We start from the raw sequence: 12,112 nt of genomic DNA on the forward strand, positions 1-12,112 counted from the left end.
AAGTGTGTTTGCTGACAACAATAATTACACTGACCAAAATGGCAATTAGGCTGACTGCAAACCAGTCTCTGTTCAGCCCTCCCAGTTACAACGACTGGCCAGCTTCAGTAGATTTGTTTTCAACTGTGGCTTCAGTGCTGAAGACGAAAACTGAAATTTAAAACAGTGAATGTATTTCCCAAAAAATATTTTTAAATTGAAACACATATTGTTTGCTTACTTAAAGTGACTGACAGGTGTGTTTTGCTGTTTGATTTGCTTAACCTTCACTGTACCCATATCTCTTTGCACAGACCTGTTTTAGGGAATCAGTTTGATAAGAGTCAGGGAGACATGAAGTGAAGGCTATTGTAGTGTGTTTGATCTGGTTGGGAAGCTTTCACCATCACTGAAGAACAAGACTTAATTGGCAATTAACAAACACATTTCAACCACCTTTATTTAACACCATCCTGCACTGCTTGATCTTTTTATCATCTTATCAGCACTGAATAGGAAAAACGTTGCCTGAACTTATGGATGCTATGTCTTAAAACACATTAAATAAAACCATATAATCAGCTAGTTCACAGATTTAATCTACTTTAATTAGAACTACCAGTCATCACTATCAATGATCTTAGGAGGACAGTTGAAGAAAATGTAAAAAAAAAACTTTTCTCAGATGTTCCTCGACACTTCAGATGCAAAAAGAAACAACTGTGATTTTTTTGTTACTAACTTCCTGTAGGAGGCAAGTTGAGAAGGGACCCTTTTTAAAGAAAAACAGTGAAATCTAGAGGATTTCTTTAGCATAACATACCCAAACTAAATAGTAGAGATGGCTCAATCAGGTAGAGTGGAATTCAACACATTTTCCACAAGATATAGTGACTCAAAATGTGCTCTACCAAACAGATGAACAGGACATTAATAAGTTTTAACGCCTGAGGCTATATTTCCAATCTTTGAAAAATACATGGATCAACCAGTCACACTAGAGAGTTTAAAAAGCACTTTGCAAGCTCTGATGAGTAAATAAAGGTCTGATATTTGAATATATCTAGGATGCTTAAAGCAGCACAACATTTAAAAACCTACTTAAAACTGTCTTAAAGGTTTATGGTGACCATGACACAAGAGGCCAACAATTGTTCAAACTATTTCCAAAGTGTCACCCTGTATTTAGTGGCTTGCAGTGAAGTATGCAAACACTTCCTTTTTGTCTTCTCATGCTATGTTTCATCAGAGATATACATCACATTGTTAGCGTGCCAAAAATCCTGCACTGCGTCTGCATTCCCACAACACACCTGGCAGTAAACTTCATGTGATTATGTGTGATTATATTATTATTATGCCGAAAGCAAAACTCAATCTTTTCAATCCTTGTTGCATCAATTCTTGTAACCGTCATCTCTCCAAATTTTACTGCTTCACTCAGAATGAGGTTTGTAGAGACTGAATTGAGGATGACATGGGACGAAACAAAAAAAACAAACAAAAAAAGCTTTAAATGGCATTAAATGTTTTGCCGTGGTCCTGCAGCCAAGCTCAGTCACATTTGCGTTCAACTTGGACAAATCAGGACTTGTCAAAGCAGTTCAAAAGCCTTGGGCTTTATTGCCTCAATCAAAGCACATTTGGAGTGCCATCCCATCCAAGAGGCATGAATCATTTGATAAAAGAGCCCAAGGAGCAGTAAACTGTCCCTGCTGCCAGGCAGCGACAAGAGAGCAAATGAAGCGAGAGTGGGTGTGTGTAGGTATGTGTTTGTTGTACAAATAAATGGTGGGAAACCTGCTGGCTGTTGTTTTAAAGATAGGAAATTTAAGACATATGATCTGGCCTGGTGTGGTTTCTTACATTATTGTACATAAAAAAATGTGTTCGCCACTTCAGATTATATCCAGAAATGCTGTCTGTGCAAATACATGCACACTTCAAATGCTGGCTCTTAAATCCTCACCCTACCTCCATCCCTGCCAAACACATTTTTATTTTGGCATGGATGTTAATTTTCCTCTTTATTAACACTGCTGTCCTGGCTGAGGCTGTCTGCTTTTCTACAGGTGTTCTCTGATGCTCCTCGCTGCTCTCCGTCATGCAGCCTTTCATTACAAAAAGGTGGAGACACTTGTCGCCACTCACACAGACAGACGTAAGACAGAGAGAGACGGGAAAGATGATTGCAGTCTGTTCAGACAGAACAAGGTAGAAACAAAACAAGGAAAGACAGTTCTGCACAGACTGAAGTATATAAAATTATCTCTTAAAGACAAAACAGAGCCACAGTTTCTCTGGCTAATTAACTGTGAAAATTGCTAAAAAATAAAATAAAATAAAATAAAAAGGAAGCGTTTATAAGCCCTACCTCCAGCTAAGAGTACCAACAAAAGCATTGTCGAGCTATTTTTAAACGGAACTGACTGAAGTTGTTTTAAATGGGCTATTACCAGCTATAATGTTTGGCATTCAGTTGGTTTATCTTGTGAGAATGTGGCAGTGGTCTAATAGCAGTCAGTTGCTTAGTTGCTTAGCAGTCATGTTGCATAGATCTCACACCACACACTGCCCTCTTCTCCTACTGATGAGAGACTCATGCACATCACATCTAAACTCCATCGCCTCAGAAACATTGATCTTTCGGTGGATGAAACCATGTATCTGTGGTTTGCAGAAATGTACAATGCCAACATTTTTTGTGGCATCTGGGTTGAAAATTGATTGAATTGAATTTGTATTTTCAAGCAGGTGTACGCAAATGCAGGAGACAGCAAGCAAGAGGAACTCAAAAAGATCACTCTCTATTCCAAGGACACAGTAACTGAGCATCACACAAACAAACCAAGAATCCAACAAAGACTGAACTGAAAACCAGGACTTAAATATAAACTAGACTGATGAGGGGATGAAGTGCAGCTGGAGAAAAAGGGCTGAGGAGCTCAGGTGAGGGAGATGAGGAGAAGAGGCAGGAGAACAGGCAGGGAGCTGATTGGCTGGGAGAGACTGAGGAGCAGGAAGGACTAACAAGGCTGATGCAGGGCAGCTGTGTAGCTGGGTAGATGAGGGAAAGGCAGCACAGGAACACAAGAGGAGGAAAACACAGTAAACTGAATCCAGAAAACAAAAAAAACAAAAAAAAGAAAACACAATCTACCCAACAACAAGTTGACCAAGTGGGCAAATTAAATGAGTTTCAAACAGACACTAAGTCCCGTCTTCCCAAAAGTCTGAAGAAATCAGGACACAGCAGACTGTGAATCGTTTCAATATTGTCTAAATTTATCAGAAATATGGGTTTATGTTTTGATCTCTAAACTGGTAAAACTTTTTTTTAAAGCTGTGGATACCAATACAGGGAGTCATTTGTGTGGACTCCAAATTCCAATCAATAGCAACATGCCCTCCAGGTTTATAGGTTAACTATTTAGCACTGTTAACCTTTAAAGGTCTCTCTTGCTATGCCATCACTATTTACGTAATATATTTAGCTGTCTTACTGATAAAAAGGTAATGTAATTGCCATGGCGCCTAGGTGGAGCACGGCGGGGAGCGCTTACCCTGCATGAACCTTTGCATTGTCCACATACAGTTTGTAAAGACAAAAGGGGTACACTGACAGCCCAAACTGGGTAAAGATCCTGTTATTTTTTAGTACTCTTCTTTTCCAATGTCTGTCCTGCATAAGACTAGTTCCTAGACTCTCACACAGAATTAGGTATAAAGTTCAGTTGGGAATATTGGCTGATAACTTTCACTAGAATCACAATAAACATTATTTCTTCCTCTGCTTCATATAAGTTTACTTACATTTACAATAGGGACAAATGACTTGTATGGAATGATAGATAAAAACAATGTCTACCTCCTTGCCTCTATACACCAAATTACACCTTTCACTCATACAGTCAGCCTTTCTGAGATTCTCAAAGGGAACGTCAGCTTTACATGAATTTAATTGCGTTTATATGTCATGGGGCAACATACTTCCTGGTCAGCCTGCATTTACTCCACTATATTACAATGTTTAACTCCCCATCCCAAACCAATTCTCCTCTGTGACTTTTTCTGTCTTTTAAAACTTCTTGAGTTGTGATGATAGTATATTAACCCATGGACATGTACTTGTTCTGCACTCATGGATAAAAATAGTTAAAAAAAAAAAAAAGAAATTTCATAAGCCTTGGTTACAAGTAGGAGGTTTGGAGTTTGAAAGGCATGGGCGTCAAGCAGGCAGGGAGGGTCTTTCTACTGTTCGCAACATGTGTTTATGTGTAAGATCTCGACTCATATTTTGGGAACTCTGCTCCATTAATTTTGATTAATTGCATGCCTCATCACATTAAAAATTATTCCATTTTACTTTACCATTTTAATTCAATCAGCACAAAAGCTAGCATCAACATAAAGAAGTAAGGAACAACCTAGTCTACCTCCCAACTCATTAAGTACCGATACTTGGTCAGCAGCCTGTCGGCATCAGACACTAAAGCACAGAGGCACCGTAAGGCGGCAGTATGAGATGACTCGGGTGGTGGCATTTGCTCACAATCCAGGCAAATACCATAGTATAAAGAGCGAGAACGTCAACGGTGGACAGGAGTCGAGGTGAACATAATTCACACATAATTCACATAATTTCTGTACTTTCACTTTGAAGCATGCTGTTCAATGTGAAACCAAAGGTCAGTCTAGTTATTTTAATAACAGCGTAGTGTGTATGTTTGGCTAATGCTAGTGACATACGTCATGTTACTATCAGATATAACATTAGCTACAAGGGTAGTTATTTTAAGCAAAACCCTGATGTTTCTTCTACATCTAACCATGTTTTTGTGTTGGCTAAACCCATTTTCTTATTTTTTTAATAAGACTGTATTCTAAGTTTATGTTCATTTAAATATTTTTTGGAAAGACATAATGTAGGTAACAAGTGTAAAGCGTAAACCTGAGCATCCAAAACTGTCACGGGAGGGGTACCTAGCACATAATATTTTGATGGCACCTGCTACTGACCAACCGTCCATATTGACGAGTGAGTGGTGACTATGTGTTGGGTAGAAAGGAAAATCTCGTCAAATAAACCAAGAAAATGATTGCAAAAAAATACAAGGAGAGTAAAATGATTCAGATTGCAGTCCACAGTCCAACCTCTTTTAATTTTCCATGAAACACACAGGTACCCTTAAGTCTTTTTCATGCACAGCAGGCTGCATGAACATGATGGTATTTAAAAATAGCTGCTGTCCCTGAAGACGACAAAGACCCGACCGTTACCTCCCACTTCTCTCCAATTGCCTGACTGTGACGCTCTGATTAGCTACTTAAGTAAACATGGAATTTTATTTTTTATCTCCTCACCCAACGCATTCTCATCCCAGCTAATCACATAGCACGTTCTCAAATGACACAGTCTAGCATCATTCTATGTTGACACGAAAAGTGGCTTTTGGCATTGCATATTTACACCGAAATCACTGAAAGAACAGAAGTACTGGACGAGTTTGGAATAAGAACAGGCTCCCTCACCTCCTCATAAACCTGCCCCCTGATCTCTACCTCCTCAACACTTGCTCTGTGGTTTTCTCCACCCTCATCAACATTCTCCAGAGTGCCTGATTATGCCTGTTTTTGTGTGTTGAAGACTTTGTCATGTTGAAGACCATGTTTAAATTCACTTGGGGCACAATCCACCACCTGTAAGAGGAGGGTAAAACTGTCACATGCACATAGATTACACATGAAATCTGTCAGTTGTTTAAGTGTAAGTCCATGATGCAATTTGTGCCCTCTGGCAGATATTGGATTTTGTACTCAAAGGGTGATATAAAACCAGCATCAACCTCTTTTCCTTTCAAATCTTTCCTCTTTTGGAAACTGCTGTGAGGAGTCTACTCTATTTTTTATCATTCATGTTGGTTTTAGATGACAGCATCATTTGGTCATTTGAATTTGAAGAGTCTGTGCAGTCAGGATAATCTGGCTAATTAGATCAATGCAGTAAGTCTAGTCTATTTCCTGGTCATTTATTTAAAAAGCAGATCCTCAAAAGACAAAGAAAATAATGAATTGCCTGCAAGATCAACTCTAGAAATAGTTTGACCAAAATTACCAAAACACCAAAATTATAGCGCAAGAGTTAAATTGGCATTTTACATCAAATTCTTGACTAGTCATTAACTGTCTTTGCCGCCACTTTTGCTGTTGGGTATTGAAGCCTGAGTTTTTTTATTCACAGGGATAACTTTAATTAGTTTAGTTCATTATCTGAAACTTTGGCCATGTTTAATAAGAACATCTATCAATGTAATATCATATAAACTTATACAACAGAAAATAAAGAAAAGCACAAAAAGGTCCCCTTTAATGATTTTACTTTAACTCTTGTCTCCAAACTAAATTCTCCTCATGAAACAAAGTCAGACAATAAAACATTCAAAGTTATACTGAGTTCATGTGCAGAGGGCAACTGGAGACACTATTCAGAACATTCTTCATGAATGTTCTGAATAGTGTAATGTTTTCTTAAAATTTTGGCCCTTTTGGACTTTTATTTCTTCATCTTCTGCACATCCGCTATGCTCCCACAGCAATATGAGCAAAGACACTCTTTTCTTATTCTAGAAAATAAGATGCGGAAAAAAAAACTAAACATCTTAATGGCAACTTGGCCACAAAAATGCTCCAAGCACTGCTAGTCTTAAGCTCAGCAACACCGAGATATTTCCGTCATTGCATCTCTCAGGAGAAAGGAGACTTTAAAGAATAAGCTTGGCTCTGAGAAGGTTTGAAGTGGCAGACTACTGACGACCAATATGCTCTGTGTTAGATCTGCCGTGCCTTTGATGGTGGGCAAGAGGCTCTCTTGTTTCCTGTGCCATGTCGAGGCTAGATGACAACACTAATCTAAGGCACACTTCCCCCTCCCCAGAGCTGGCACTTTGAAGACCCCGTACTGTTTGTGAGATTAATGTGATTTGGGGGAAATTTCCTGGGAGGGGTCCTGTTATTGTCGCAAACACACCCAAATAACCTATGCATACTGTATGGTACTGTACACACATGCATATACTTAATGCACAAGCAATCCACTGCATGCATAAGTAAACACAAACACACACACACACACACACACACACACACATTTTTACAACCCTCAACCCACAGCCACTGTTTCTTTTACTGTGCATTGCCATGGGAACTGAAAGCACACTCAGCTTCTTGGCAGTTGTTCCCATTTCTGTATTTTAAAACGGTGCAAAGGTCCCCATGGAAAAATCTCAGCAAACTCTTGTTACATTCACTGCAGCCAAAGTTTCTCCGTGCTCCCCACTGTCAATCATAAGTTAGAAATTGGCCCTGAAATATAGCCCTGTTTATCATAAAGAAGCAATATTTTCTAGAGTGAATTTCTCAGAGATGAGATGTGCTGGAATTCATCTCAATTTCAAGTCCAGATAATCTGTTTTGTTTTGCTTTTCTGTCTCTTTATCTTGACAGGCAGGGAGGCTACATTGGATTTACAGCAGAGATTGACGTTGTGTTGACTCTGACACAAAGAGCTGCATTCCTCTGGCTCTGGACGTATGACTGAGCAGGGGCCCGGCGCAGCCTGGTGGGCTGGGCTCTCTTTCCAGTTGCTCCTGTGCAGTCATGGGCAGTGGTTTCTTGTGATGCTCCCAGTCAAAAAGGGCTTATGGGGAAGCAGCTATAGACTTGTGGGAGGAATGTAAAAGATACCAAATGAGTTAGCTTGAGACCTCACAGGTATTTATACAGAGTCATTTTTATGGCTTGTTATTGTCTGGAGATGTGCACAACCTCTGGGAATATGCAGTGAATGTCTGAGAGGAGTAAAGTTTTATCTATTACTCAAACAAAAGGTTTTCACTGTTTTACCCGGGAAGCACGGAAAGATGGTGACCGACATTCCTATTTGCAATAGCACAGTTGCACTGAGCATTTGAAAATACAGAAAGACCAAAGAAAAACACCACTTTATAACAGTTATTACGACAAATTAAGAGCGATTTGGACTCTGTCATTTTTGCCAACTGGGTGTAGTTGGTCTCTCAGATATAAAGCAATACATGTACAGTTATTTAACATTGTAGTTTGACCATCAGGTAGAGGAAGTGGTTTATTTTAGTTAAATGTCAGAGTCACCCTCCATTGCATTTCTTGTTGAAAGCATAATTCATATCGGTTTCAAATTTTGTTGTAATACAGTCAGTAGGTGGCACTTGAAGAAAATTCAGGGGATTACCAAAATCAGAGGGATTCATCCAGTGGCGGTCGTGAATCTACAAATTTCATGGCAGTCCATGGTTGGTGAGGTATTTAGTCTGTATGAAAATTTAAAAACAAACTGCAATTTTTCTGTGCAGCCGTATTCTGTTTCAGAGTTGGTGGGCAAACTCCTCCTGGCTGGTAGCAGGCAGCACAGGAAATGAGGGAAGTGGTGTGTTTGTGCAGGGAAAGAGGTCATTGCTTACAATGGATCCTGGCTGTATGTTGTCTGGAGTTGGGGGGGGGGCACTGTAAATCAGCAGTTGCTATAGAGACACTCACATACAGACATACAGTTTACACACACAAACTTACACTTAGACTTTTTTTTCTGTGAAACCATAAAACTTTTTCCCAGAGAAAGTGTGATATAGAGTGGTCATGTGTTTCTGCCCAAAGCAATTAGACAGACACTGTGAAGCAGTGATCTGTTGTATTTTTAGTGCTCCCTCACACAAACACACACACACACACACACACAACTTTCACTGAATGGTCTAAATAGCCTCTCAAGTGTCTCACGCCACGTGACTAATTTTGTAAATGCACAGTTCGGTTTAGACTAAACCGTTGGGTACAGGATGTATCCGCCAGAGGTAAAACTTCATTTTAGTTCACTTATTTAAAATGTAAACTAAAACTATTTGTAAAGTGGCTTTGCTCTCAAAATATATCTTGACATATGTGTCGAGAGAATGTTCATAAAAAAATGAAAAGCTACTTAACTGGAGGGATCCTGCCCCGAAAAGTTGTGCCTGTAGAGTATGATCAACAGCATTCACACATAATGAAACTCCATGTTTGATCATAATACAGTGCAGCTAATAATGCACTCACTAGGTACCTAATGGCTTTTTTTCCAGATTAGATACATGTCATGCAAATCCACACATGGCCTTTTTTTTAGCTTATATTCATTTTTTTTTTCATATTAAAAGTAGGGCTTCCCTGAGTGTCAGATAATTCACCAAAAGTAAAAAGCTTTTAAATCAATGATTCATATTTACTGACAACAGATACTGATGCAGACTGAGTGTAGTCACCAGCAGGAAGAATGGACGTTAACCTTTTAAGTGCCGTACATGCCATTATACAGGTCACGTCATTTCATCTCTCAGTCTGGCATGAATTAGATTAGTGATCACATGCTTGAGCACCATTCCACTATGTTCTCATATGCAGAACTGCCTTTGTCTGCGCTCCCCATTATATCATCATTAACCTCATTAGGAAATGTCTTAAAAGGCAGTGGGGAGATGAGAAGTAGGTTAATTTGTTAAGATGACCACATCTTTCAGAGTCTCTCTTCCCACTGTATCACTGTCAATATACAAGGCACACTTTGTGGCCTGTAGTGCGCTCCTACAGCAAATCACCTGATTCTATTGCTGTGGAAATCCCCTAAATAACCTTCTCATCCATGGTTTAGAAATATTCTTTCGTTAAACTGGAAATAATTAGGTGTACAATGAGATGTTCCTTGGCCAGATTTTAAAAAAGTCCCCAAAGATTCAACAATTCTAGAATAGAGACTTCTAAGACTCATCCTCATCAACCAAGTTATTCTGATACGTCCATTAAATTTCGTGATGATTCGCAGTAGCTACACATTTACTCTATTTGGTTATGGAGGAAATGGGACGCTGTAAAAATCCCCCTTAATGTTAACCTATTTCAGTCAGGCATTTCCTGCAACAGGCCTGTGACATTTCTCTCTGACACAATAGGCTGGACTGCACATTACCTTGGTACAGCAGGGAATTACCTCAGAACAAGAAGTTCAACTTTGAAAAGCTGGAAAATGAGAGATAAGCGGCTCAGGGTGGAGTTAAAGCTAAAAACAGTAGACCAAGGTAGAGATGTCATGCACTAGTGCCTAGTGCACGTCTTTTCCACTAGCCAACAGTTTTTCAAGCTTGATGTATCTTTCATCATTGAGCAGGATGACACAAAAGATCAGGATGAGCTTTTTGAGTCTCTGCAAGAGTTTCGGACACTGCCATCAAGACCTGGCACACCTTCACGTAGTACATCATATATTGCTTTCGGTCTCAAGTGATTAAATGAAAGAACAGTCCCAATAGCTGCTGACGAATCTCTTTCACCTGCCCCATCAATGGCCAGCAGGAAGACACAGAAGAGTCAAGTGCAAGGTAATGTCAGAATCAGATGAAAATACAAAATCTTGTTGTTTTGCCGCAGGTGGCAGGAACATCATGAATATGACCTATGGCACTCAGGAGACTAAAAGTAATCGATCCATCCCACCACATGCACTGAACACATTCCATACAAACAGGCCACAAATACAGTCCTTCCCTTAGTACATGTCGCGTCAAGGCTCTCGACCTCACAGCTTTTTCCAAACACAACTACTATCAAAGTGAAAGCCACTGAAAATCTATACTTCAGTTACATTAAGGATTATCAGCAAAAACAGCAGAAAGTCTTACAAGTTCCTCACTGAAGGTGAAAGTTCCTCACTGAAGGTGTAGGTTGTGTAAGTTCAGCCAGTTTTCATTCTGAAGTCATCATATATCACAGTTTTTGCAGTGATTTCAGCAAAAAAGCCACCTTTCGCGGCTGTATAATACACTGCCGGGCAGCATCAGCTGAGAACACGGCTGGACAGAACTATTCGGCAGTGTTATAATACGCCACCAGATGGCCAGATGGCACATGCTGGGGCAGCATGATACGTACATGGGTGGTGTCAGGTGATAACCTGTCACAACATGCCCCTTGATGGCGTCAGGTTGACACGCTGCCAGTAACAACATGAGATTAGGAGCACAATGTTCCCTATAGGGCGGGTGGGAGGAGTGGTGGATGGTTCCAACAAACAATTTTTAAAAGACCAATTAGCAATTCAAAACTACTTTATGTCTTTCAAGGGACAATTGTCATGATTGTGTTATAAGACTTTCATCGCCCTCATGACCATGACACCTGGTAAAAATCATTGCTGTATTCCTGGAAACTCTCTGCAGGAATGTAAGGTTTTTTTCCTTTTAAAAATGTAGTAATGTCCTCAGTGTTTCCATTAGCTCTGAGCATCCCATTAGCTCTCTCCAGGGAGACCTGGTATGTCGTAAACATCACCCCCTGCATGACCGATGATATCACCGTCTTTCTTATCTGTCCATTCCCTCCCTTGGACTTCAGTCAAAACCTCACATCTTAATTATTACTTTGCTGAAGCCATTTCACAGTGGAGATGAACACCCCCTGCAGACAGTAAACAAACAAGTGGGCTACTTCAATGATGCATCATCACAAAAGTTGATTGCTCCACAAAATTGGTCGCTGCCAACAGTAAACAGCAATTACTGCACCCACGGCTTTTTATCTCCTTCATACATATAATTCAAGAACTCCTTCCCCACAAAAGCTTCATTTCTATTAATGTGTCTGTAAATAGGAGTCTCAAGGGCCTTTGAGTAGTTTATTATTGATTTGATATTATTTTAGAATCATCATACCACTAAAGTGTCTTGGAGTTGTATAAACAGATCCGGAAAAGTAAGAAAAACCATCTATGGGAGACAAAGCCAACTGTCTAGGACATGTAAACACTTCCTCTGATGGCCTGTACAGAACACAAAGAGGGAATTTTAACTTTGGACAGACAATGCACAAACCTTTGACGGTAGAACAATATGAGCCAGCTGCCTACTGGTGAACAATAGCTTTAAAACATAACCCTTTCCTGTTGCCAAAAAATCTGCTTACAGTCCCCTGAAACCTGTTTGTCACAATAAGAGAGCAAAGAACTAAAGCTGGAATGTAATCAAACTCTCTGATAACGTGAGAAGGAAACAGATTAATCTAAAGGAACTCT

This window comes from Plectropomus leopardus, chromosome 7 (assembly GCF_026936395.1).
Source record: "Plectropomus leopardus strain MGB_pleo_1.0 chromosome 7, ASM2693639v1, whole genome shotgun sequence".
In the NCBI taxonomy this organism is placed as follows: domain Eukaryota; kingdom Metazoa; phylum Chordata; class Actinopteri; order Perciformes; family Serranidae; genus Plectropomus; species Plectropomus leopardus.